Genomic DNA, 11,434 nt, shown 5'->3' on the forward strand with positions numbered 1-11,434 from the left:
GTGTTAATGCGGCTCCGGAAGCGAGGCATATCGAACGGGGTGCTTGCCAGTTGCGCGTATTAACGTGAAAGAGCACCAGTGTCATTGAAAACACGGAAAAACCTGACTGTCTTCCCGACGCCTGGCCCGGGCGGTGCTGGGAGCCCGGTTGCTCGTCGTCCGAACGTGTACCGGACACTCGTCGAGGAGGTCGAGACGCTCGGTGGGCCCTCTCTGGCGTCTCTGGTTGCGGAGAGGTTTCCTGTTCCAACCTGGCTTATGCCAATCTTTTTTCTATTGACGGCTTAGCGTCTGATAATGCTGGTTGTCGGACGTTCGTTCGATTCCCGTTTTGTCGTACTGCTCTTTCCTCAAATTAGCGGACAGAAGGCATGTTTAGCGGAACGGCATATTAAAAAAAAAAAAAAAAAAAAGTTTACATTTTGAGTTAAAAACATGCTTTTACAGCGATAGCTGTTAGAGGCTCTTACCACCGTTAGAAATGACTGCCGTTGTTGATGCTCTAGGACGTCTGTCGTCGATGTTGCCAAATCCTCGAAAAATATCGCTTGCGGGAATCGAACCTGGTTCCGCTGATTCCAGAGCGGAAGCGTTACAACAAAACTACGCCACATTTTTTTTTTTTTTTTAGAGTTACGTTACGTTTTTATTAACCCGCTTTATACTTGGGATTTTGTAGTACCATAGCCTGCTCTATACTCTCAAAGCCTGGCACTGCGACGACGGAGCCTTAGATAGCCCGGTCGCAGATTTGGAGCGCGGGGATCTGGTAGCAGAGAGCATTTCTCGCGGAACCTAATATTCAGAGCACAGCTTTTGCAGTGGCGAGGACACGAAACATGCTTTTCAAACCTGACGAGAAAAAAAAAAAAAAAAAAAAGCGGTAGCACGGGGAGCGCGAGGAGCACGAGCGGAATTTCCATCGCTCGGGAGAAGTGTGTTTCGGCGTCTCGCCGCAGCGGGGCGCGCGTAACCTGGCTCTCCTCTCATCCGTTGTCTTCCGCTCTACCTTTTCAATTTCGGCGGCCGCTTCTCGTGGCGATCTGTCAGGTTTTGTCAGTATAAAGGAGGCTATGGTAGTACGCTACATCCTCTGCACGCGCTCTCAAAGGGAAAAAAAAAAAAATAGTCGATAGCAAAATGCTGTTGTAGCACCGTCAATGCCAAGAGCACGTACCTGGAAAGTCGAGACGCTCTTTAGAAACAATAGCGTTCGGAACAAAATGGTCAAATGTCTATTTTCTTTTGAACGCTTTTGTTCACGCATGTCCAACGACTTCGCCGTGACGTTCCGCAGTTGTCGCTGTGACTACTGTGGATTAACGCAGGACTGATGCTCTATTTTTCTGTAAGGCTCCTGAAAATATTACGGGCTAAAGCAAATGAGCCACCCGCGTTAATTCGCCCAGTGAAAAGCACGGCGAAGGAGCCCAAGCACGCGCCTGATCTCGTCACACCGCCGTCTCCTTCCGTACGATTAAAAACGGTCTTCTATCGTCACCAAGGGTTGCCGGCACGTAAAAATTGGCACAAAACTTGAGAGGTAAGAGATGCAAAAGGCAGGGGGCAAATGAATATAAGCGACGTTTCGGGCGGACGTCCTTCGTCAGACAATCGCCTCGATTTCATGCTGATGTCATAAAAGTGCAGTGTTGGGTTAAGCAGATCTAAAAAAAAGTACTTAGTACAGCGCTGAAACTTTGCCATCTGGTTTGGAAGTGCTATATTTGGGCGGAGAATTAGCGTTCGGCGGTGCATATATTATTTTTGCGGTGAAAACAACCCTAAAATACAATAACTATACAATAAAACTTTGGTTGAGGCTAGTTGGTTCTTATCGATTAAAAGGTTAAAAGGCGCGAACAAAACAGGGCGAAAAAGACACACGTACGACACGGACAGGCGCCAACTTCCAACTGATTTAGTGAAACACGAATCGTCGTCAAACAGTCGATCCCAATCGCCTAAACACTGTTCGTGAGAGCATAGCGCAGTCAGGTGAAGTAGGTTCCCAGAATTCTACGGGTGCCAACTGCGTCCATTTTAGAGCGCTGTTAGAATTTTCCTTGCAGTCCACGGCCGTTGTTTTTAATGAACAGTTCCACGTACAAAAGAGTGGTATTTGTGTTGATTCTTCTGTGGCACCTTTTTTGTGTCATTTATCTTTTTGCCCAAGCGCACATCGGGGGCTCTTGGCGGGATAAATGTGGTCAAGATCTTTCGCTATGTGGATGATGTTTTGGTTATTTTGGGGACTGTAGAGCGAATGGAATGGAACATGATGTGGCAGAAATTGTTAATCTGTTTAGATCACTGTCTGGTAGACTAAACTTCAATTGGAAAATGCCTAATCATGGCAGTATTTAGTTTCTAGAATTGCAGCTCTTTTTACTAAGGATCATTTGTGCTGGAGCTATAATCCACGAACTAAAAAAGGCCTCCTTTTTATTTTTTTATTTTTTTTTGCAGTGCTTACTCAAAGCTTGTAAAACGTGGGTTTGCATCCACTTGCTTTCACGCAGCCATTTCAAAAAGCTGCCAGCATAGACTGCCGGTCAGCTTTGATCACCAGGTTGCACGCTTGACGAGTGCCGGGTGTAGGACGCCGATCTCACTACCCCTCCGCTTCGACTACGGTAGTGGTTATGGCGTACGCCAAAATCAATACCGTAGTCATATTGGCGTACGCCATAGTCAATACCGTAGTCTTTTTCGCATACCCCAAACACACTACCCTTACGCCAAATTCAATACCTTGAATAACGTCGGTTGAGCAGGGGTTCTAGGTGGTATTGGTTGAGCTAGGTTGAGCTCCGCATTTCGCTAAAACTGGCGGAAGTAACTTTCTGCAGCATAACACCCTGATTGTTTGTTGTTGTTTGTATGAGCGGCGGAACGCACGCGGCAGGCGTTGATTAATTGTGATTAGCGTTGATACGGCTGACGGCGCGCAGAGCTGAAGGGCACAAGCAATGAAGCTTTGTGTGATTCTGTGTCGATGTGATTTGACATCGCTTCTTTCTGGTTCTTCGATCATGGTGCAAATGCAGGTCGCCCGACTCCCGAGCGATTCGAAGGCAAGAGTGGTAGCCTGTCCGCTGGTCTTTCAATCGCATCCACTGTCGTCATTTTGGGCACAGCGGAAGAAAATAAGACGTTCACTATTTTAAATAGCGTGCGATCGGCCTGTCTAGGTTCTGGCGACACCGTTTCAGGCTTTAGATGAGAAAATTTAGCCACTACAGTACGACTGCTAGCCTGGGGTCTGTGCCTCACAACAGATCGAAACGGGTGGGGGTGGGGATCCCTGGCAGCGGGACCTTTCGCCGTACGAGCTGCGGTGCGCTAACGCACTCGACCTCCGATACCCCCTTGGGTCACAGCGCTTGCTGAAAGAAGTTTGGATCGTTGTGCGTACGAGACGCACAACAGCTACGTACTACGTCCTAGATGCCCAAACTGAGGCTCGCTACTTGTGTGCAGCTCTCGTGATCTGGGGAACAGTATGCTCGCCATGAAAATGTTGCAGTGAGAAGTACGGAAAAGTAATATTATAAAATAGAGTATTTAAAACTGGCTTGCATTGTCACTGAACATATGAAAATAAAACTGATTAGGAATGCCGATCAGATCGGGTGGGAATGTGATATAGATCTTTAGATAGGCTCGGGTTATGTGCGAAGTTGCGTCGGAACAGGTGGGCAGGGTGCTATAATTTCCATCCCCCACATAATTCAAATTCCTTGCCCCCCCCCCCCCCCCCCCCCCCCAATCCCTGTTCCTATATTCTAATGTTTAATGTTACTGGCCTGCAGGTTCCTTTTTTTTTTTTTGTGCCTAGAGTTGCAGTTTTCTATACTTCATCTCCCCTTAGCATGGACTGTTGTTAGCCAGATTCTACAACTGTGAGCTAATTGCTTTGGATCACACCATGGCGGTTGCACGAGTGCTCATTCACTGCAAGCGCTGTGAAGGCAGTCGAGGCTATACCATCTTGTGCTTGCACAGCCTTTGCGGTTTGAGGTCCTTTTTTTTTGGCCTGTTCTTTTGTGTCTGAGTTTCATGTTCTTTTTTGTTGTATTGTGTGCTGAATATGGTTGGAAGTTATGTTACGCCTAGTAGTAGGATCTTTTGTAGAAACATTGGTTTGAGAGTAAATGGTTCTAGTACCTTCTTTCTTTTCCTTCTGGCCGAGCAATGAACCTTTTGTAGAAACATCGGATTGAGAGTAAATGGTTCTAGTACCTTCTTTCTTTTCCTGCTGGCCGAGCAGAGAGGGAAGATGGTTTCTTTGTGTCGACTTTGGGGCAGAAGATAACCCATGATGGGGACAAAGGCAAGTTTGGGGGAACCGTGTCTAGGTCACAGCAGCTCAATGGGCGAACAGGATGTGGCTCACGTTTTACGTGTCGAACGGGTTAGAGAGGCCTTGCGCACGCATAGTTTTCTAGCCATTTATTCTTGAACCCAGTCGCGTATCTAGGTGGCAGCACATATTCGCCAAAAGGTGGATTGTGAAGGAGGTATGGGCGTGTATATAAGGCGGTGTTTGTTGAATAAACTTCAACCTGTGTCCGATACTTCAATGTTCATTTCATTTTTTTTTTTATTTTCCTAAGTCTCGGGTTTACTATGTTTGTCATTCACCAGCTTGCCTGTGTTTTCTCCCTTTCTTCACTGAATAATGTACTGGTCAAGAATTATCTGGTCTTACTCAAAGTCCAAGGGAGACCAATAGAGTTTGTGGTAGACACAGTAGCTTTCCACCTTGACCAGGGCAAGACCCTAGATGACGTGTTGCTGACACATAAGAAAGTTCTTGACCCAGGGATGAGCAGGCACAAAGAACCCTCGGTGAACCTGGATCTGAAAGAAGATGCAGCACTGCGCTTCTTGAAGGCTAGCCCTGTTCCGTTTGCAATGTGTACCGCAGTGGAGGCAGAACTCCGGATGCTCCAAAGCTAAGGCACACGCAACGCTGAACGCGGTTGAAAAACTGGCGGTAAATCTGATGCGGGCTGTAACAGATTTTGTGGCGAGCGTGCTTGGAGGCACTATTTTTTCAACACCAGACCTTACTAATAATAATAATAATAATAATTTTTATTTGCACGAGAAAGTTTGCCCACTCAGCGGCTTGCAAGGCTAGACGGAAAGGTTAGTACCCTTACGCATGTTCACCTGCTAGCCCGCCGCTGAGTAGGTGTAAACATAAACAAACAGTAGTCGTAAGTACAAGATAACACATATACACGTATGGAAACAACGAATAATCATAACCCAGAGGGGAAGATAAGAAAAATCGCTGTGCCCCGACCCACCCCCATGCAGACCACAGCAGAGGCCCCAGCCACAAGGCATTCCACTAGCTGTGTGTGACAGTGGAGACAGCAGATATGCTCACCATAAACACCATCAAAGGACTACACAGAGTGAAAAGGATGTTCTTGAAAATTTCGGCTGCTGCGGCAATTTTTCAGCTCTACAAGGAGACAGTCCTAGCAGGAAAACCCATCATGGAAATTTACCTGGGTAATGTTATTGTGACGATCTGGATCGGTCATCAAGGTCAATGGGCACCGTGCTCAGGAAAGACACGTCAACGTCATCAGCTGCCATGCCAAAACTACTACTTTTATTTCGATCATGAGCGCTCGCACGAGCCGCTTCAGAGCGATGTCTCTTTTGCAGCTCGTCGCATGCCAAGGTTTTTAAGTGTCAACTTGATATCACGCTCCCACGCAACAAACACTAAACAAATGCTGCGTTGAGCAATATACACATGATTAAATAATGATATACATACGACGTGATAAATGTGAAGAAACCGTATAAAGTTTGCATCCTATACATTACAAAAGTTCAGTCACCAGGTAGAGGCTGCACAAATTTGACGACCGGCTTCAGTTTCTCCACGTGCACTACATCGCGGCCAGTACCGTCCACGAATTCAAACTCGCAGTTCGCGGGAGAGAGCCGGCTCACTATTCGGCGAGGGCCAGTAAATCATAGTGTTGCCTTGACTCTAATGAGTGAGGTCTCCTACAACACGAGCTAGTCCTTCTCGAAAAGAACATACATGCACCACTGTCAAAGTCGCTTTCTTGCTTTTCTTGAGCAAGCTTGATTTGTCTGGAGGTCGACTTCCGAGCTGCGTACCGCTGTTGAATGTGACACCGACGTTGGTGCTGAGGGTTGACAACTTTCCAAGGTTCTGAGACAGAAGTCCCCTGGCAAAAGAAGGCTTCATCAACGCAAAATTGGCTCAGTGTCCGCATTGCTAAGCTTAATTGTCTTGATGCCCACTGCAGCACCAGAGGTGATGTAACAAACTACTGATGACACCTTCCAGGCGGCAGGGGCATCAGGTTTTCACTTTCCTCCGTCAACAATGCAACAGACTCAAGGTGCCGTTGCCATTCCAGAAATTCTGGGGTCAGCTCTTGACGGCATCGCGTGACACCCCCCCCCCCCCCCCCCCAAAGTGGCCGCTCCTCTTGCAAATGAGACAGAGCGGACGAACTTCAGGGTATTGGGACGAAGAACACCGAAAGTCCCGCAAAGTTTTTGACGCATGCTGAAGCGACACATGCTGTTTCTCTTGCTTCTGTGTTGCAGAAGGGTGCTGGTGACGATTGCTGTCGTCAGCGTTCCGATGAGGCGGTGACCGGCTTTTCTTCGAGAGCAGGAAGGAGCGCACTTTCTTTGTCCCTGGGCAGCTTGCACTGGCTCTGCAGCGAGAGCCAAAACCGGTGTCTTTGGTTGGCTGAAGACAACCTGATCCAAGCAAAGGAAAGAGTCCAGCAGCTCATTCAACGAAGCGAAGCGCCTGTCGAAGCATGCTTTCGTGCATTGTGGAAGAGTGTGACCAGGATAACCTTGCATTTCTCCGCCTTCGTCTTTGGGTAGCTGCACTGGTGGATGAGCTCCAGTTTGCAAAAGGCGAAGTCGGTGCAGGACTCTCCCGAGTGCTGACTTGTGCTGAACATCTTTTGTTTCACCCCAGCTTCGTTGTCCAGGTTGTAACGACGACGGAAAGCTTTCTTCATTTGCTCCTACGTTGTTAGCTTGGCTGTCTTGAGGCGGTACCTAATCCACATGGAGTCCTTAGATGGTAGCTTGGATACAATCAATGGGATGGCCTCACCTGGTGCAACTTTAAACGTCTGGAACCAGAAATCCATCTGGTGAAACCAGGCGATGATGTCCGTGCCCAGCTGAGAAACCGAGCTGACAGTCACGTTGGTCAGCGACTGCAGTGTCAGCGGCTGACTTAGCTTGAGCAGGAACCTTCTTCCTATGCGCCTTGGACCTTTTTTTCTTTGCGGACTCTTGCAGCAGTGTACGTCAGAGTCCACGCTGCACGAGAACTCCGTGGACGAGGTTTTCGGCATCCTTGCCTCGAGCTGATCAAGACGATCCATGATGATGACTGGTGCCAGCAGGTTACTGATCAAATTCAGTGTTGCCTGTAGCTGTGCGTTGAAGAATCTGAACGCAGACATTTTGAGCAGACTGCCTTTCCTGCGGACAATGATGAGCCCAACCCTCCCACAGTTCTGCTCATATTGCAAGCGTTGACAAGGGCGCTATAGTCTGTTGCAGGTCAAGAATAGCATGAGAGTAGAGAAGAGGAAACCACCTCTACTTGTCATGATAGGTGGTTTGCTCCTCTCCAGTGTTCGCTCTGCTAATGTCGGGAGAGAGGGACAGAGACTTCTCCTGCTATTCTTGACCTGCAACAGACTCTTATTATGTTCCAGAAAAGACCACATAAAATTTCACTCTTTCGCACGTTTCCGACGCAGTTTGGAGTACAAACGTTGGAGGCCCCAGAGAGGATATTTTTTACCTATTCAAGAGTTTTGTTACGCTGCTGCTGCCGCTATTCATTCTGGGAACTGCAGTTCCCTGCACGCGCGATAACCCCGCTGAGGGCCTGTGCGTGCAGCACACGAAACGACACCACCTGTCTTGTGCACGGCCGTCTGTCCCCTGTGTGCAGTTATGGCGTCACCAAGCATGTGCACAATAGCTGGTGAGATCAGTGTGTTGGTGATATGATGTTGTTTAATGCAGGGATCATGTGTTGTGATACCAATGGATCCACGGTCTGGGTCGCTGACTCTGGTGCGCTCCGTATACTGCAGAATCATCACCATGAAAGCCTGTGCCAGAAGCTATAGGTGATGGCCAGGAATTGGTGAAAATAGCATATATGGCAGAGTGTACTCAATGGGTGTAGGACAATATGGTCCCGGACAATATGGTCTCAGACAAAATGGTCCCGGGCAAAATGTTCCCGGACAGTATCATCCCGGACAATATGATCCCGAACAAAATGGTTCCGAGCGCAAACCTGGACAAAATGGTCCCAAGTAAGATTTCCGACACTTCTGACGCACTGTGTAAAATGTCGCTGATATCTGCAGCGATTACTTTTAAGGTGAGTGATAGATATGAAATACGGTCCATTCGTGACATGTTGATTCGTCATAGGGGGAATAAAGGCAATTTATCGTGCAGATACCGCATGTTTCGATGCAATGTTAGAAAATGAGAATGGAAAATAATAAACATGCTTTTGAACACATGACACATTTTATTACGTTCCCACAAAAGGTCTACCCTTCTTTGATGCTGTTTGGCCTCAGCAGCCCTTACGCCATAAAAACCCAATCCAACCAAAAGGTCTACGATCTTGAAACGGCACTTGGCCCACGCCCTTCGGAGGGTACGTCATTCATGATACGGCTCTTTTGTACGTACTGTGTGCAGATTGTTTGAAGTTGCTGTTGCAATTCTCGGTAGACTGGTTGAAACTCAAGTTGAACACACGAAAAGTAGAACAAATGGCGAAAATTATGGGTGAAAAATATAAACTCTAGATTGACGAACGGCTCGATATACAAGTATTTTGCGAATCACATTTAATAACATAAACCTGTGAAGACCAAGCAATAAAAAAATTAACTTCAAAATGACCAACGGCTCATGTCGCAAATGTTTAGCAAAAATAAAGCAAAAAAGCAAGAAAAAAAAGAAAATTGCCGCGAAAATGACATAGGACCATTTTGTCCAGCCTAGCACTTGGGACCATTTTGTCCGGGACCATATTGTCCGGGATCATTTTGTCCGGAACCATATTGTCCGGGACCATAATGTCCGGGACCACTATGTCTGGATCTCGTACTCAATGCCAAATAACCAGAAAACCAAGCTAAAAGCACTGACACATTGAGAATGGCCAACAGCCTGGAATGAAATTCATGTATGCTTTGCTGGTTCAGTGGAAGGAAAAGCATTTCAGGTTGTTATACACCAAGTGGCTGGAGGTGTGAGTGGTTAGCAGCATGTCGTCGAGCGTAGTAATCAAGGATCTATGGTCTTTGTTAGACACAATTGAAGTGTTAATGAAGGTTTGTTTGGGCAACGGCATGATTTATTGCATAAATATTATCTGAGTCACCAGCGCACCTCATCACCGGCAACTCACAGGCAGGCTGAGCAGATGGTACAGGAGCTGCAAGCAATTGCAAGGGCAACCACAGTAGATTAGAAAAATTTCAGGTTTATGATTGGTTAAAGGTTATATAGGTAAAACAGCACAAAACAAAGCTCTAAGGAAGGGAACAATCACCACAGGACGAGCACTGCACAGTGCAGTGCTCGTCCTGTGGTGTTTGTTCCCTTCCTGTCCTGTGGTGTTTGTTCCACAGGACTAGTGCAGTCTGCACTAGTCCTGTGGAGCTTTTCATTGTTTTGCGCTGTTTTATGTTTAGCCTTCAATAAAGTGACAGACGTCTCCATTTAGGCGGGGACAGATAACGCTTTTCCAGCCAAGGTCCCACTGTCCTGCCAGTGCGCTTGTAGGACGGCATTTTTTTTTTCGCTTCGGCTGTCTCCCGAACCCAGAATAGATGAAAGACACAGTTAAACGAAACTATCGCACCAGTGAAAGGCTGCTTTCCCTGATGAAGGGACAAAATATGCTTGGCAACGAAGATGCTGATGCTGAAGGTTAATTTGCATACGACATCCCAGTTGAGAATTCCCATTAGATTCCAATTGGAATTTGCAATTGGTACCAGTTGGGTTTTCAGACAACCAATTGATCCCTGCCAATGGAAACCAATGAGAGCCCTTTGGAACCCATTCAGGTTCCAACTGAAAAAATTATTCCAATTGGTGAGACCCATTGACCAATGTGCTTCCGATTAGAACCCACTAAAACCAATCGATTCTGGTTAAAACTACTTAAAATTCCAATTGCATCTAATGGGAATTTTAGCTGGGGATCTGAACAGTATTATGGACATAGTATCTACAAAAATAAATACTATACTAAGAAATATTCTAACCAAATGTATTAGATGTGTATACCAAACAGTATGCAAATGCAAGGAAAAGAAATGTGCACGGTGTATACGAAATAATAAAAAGGAGTGATTTGTTACCGAAATTTAAACTTTTCAGGTCTCGCCAACACAATATATTCCCCCTCCCCCCTGCAACACTATGATTTACTCATGTATACACCGTGCCAGGCACGTAGCCAGGGGGGGAGGGGGGGGGGACCCAAAGGGCTCGGGCTCTCCCCGAAATCTTCCATTTTGCTGGGACCTCCTCTCCCCCCTCCCCCTCATACTGCATTTTGTCATGGGCGGGCCCCCCCCCCCCCCCCCAAAAACAAAATCCTGGCTACGTGCCTGCACCATGCAATGGCTTAAATGTCGACTAAATATTGCTTTGCGGCGCTTTGGAATACGCTTGCCTAATAACTAGTGCCCTAACCAATCTGTACCCGTGCACAATCATCTCCATACTACCTCACCCCCTTCCTCCTCATGCCTTCCATCTGTCAGTTGGAAGAGCTGGACCGCCCAACCCCGGGAAGCACAACTGACACTATGGCCCCAATTAGTGTCAAACATTCTCAACGTCGCAGGGGTCGACCATGCTGCCGCCCTCACTACCAGCATCCTTTTGACCACTGATGAGACTCAGATAATGCGGACGAAGCATCATTGTAAATAAAATTTATCTCTCTCTCTCTCCTAGCTGTTAGCCAAACGCCTCCAATTAGATAAAAGTAATTGGTTTTTCGGCTGAATGGGTACAAGCTCAGCATGTTAGATTTCCTCGCACCTTAGCATGGACTAACCACAAAGGCTGCGCAAACGTGAGATGGTAGCCTCGACTGCCTTCACAGCGCTCGCACTGAATGAGCACTCGTGCAACCGCCATGGCGTGATCCAAAGCAATTAGCTCACACTTGTAGAACCTGTGGCAACAGCCCATGCTAAGGGGAGACAAAGTATAGAAAACTGCAGCTCTAGGCAGAAAATATAAATTGTTCTTTATGTTGCGGAGAAATGGTCATACTGGACATAGGCACAACATCACAAACGAAAACATGATTATGTACCCTTTC

This window comes from Ixodes scapularis, unplaced genomic scaffold, assembly GCF_016920785.2.
Source record: "Ixodes scapularis isolate PalLabHiFi unplaced genomic scaffold, ASM1692078v2 PGA_scaffold12__126_contigs__length_90152505, whole genome shotgun sequence".
NCBI lineage: Eukaryota > Metazoa > Arthropoda > Arachnida > Ixodida > Ixodidae > Ixodes > Ixodes scapularis.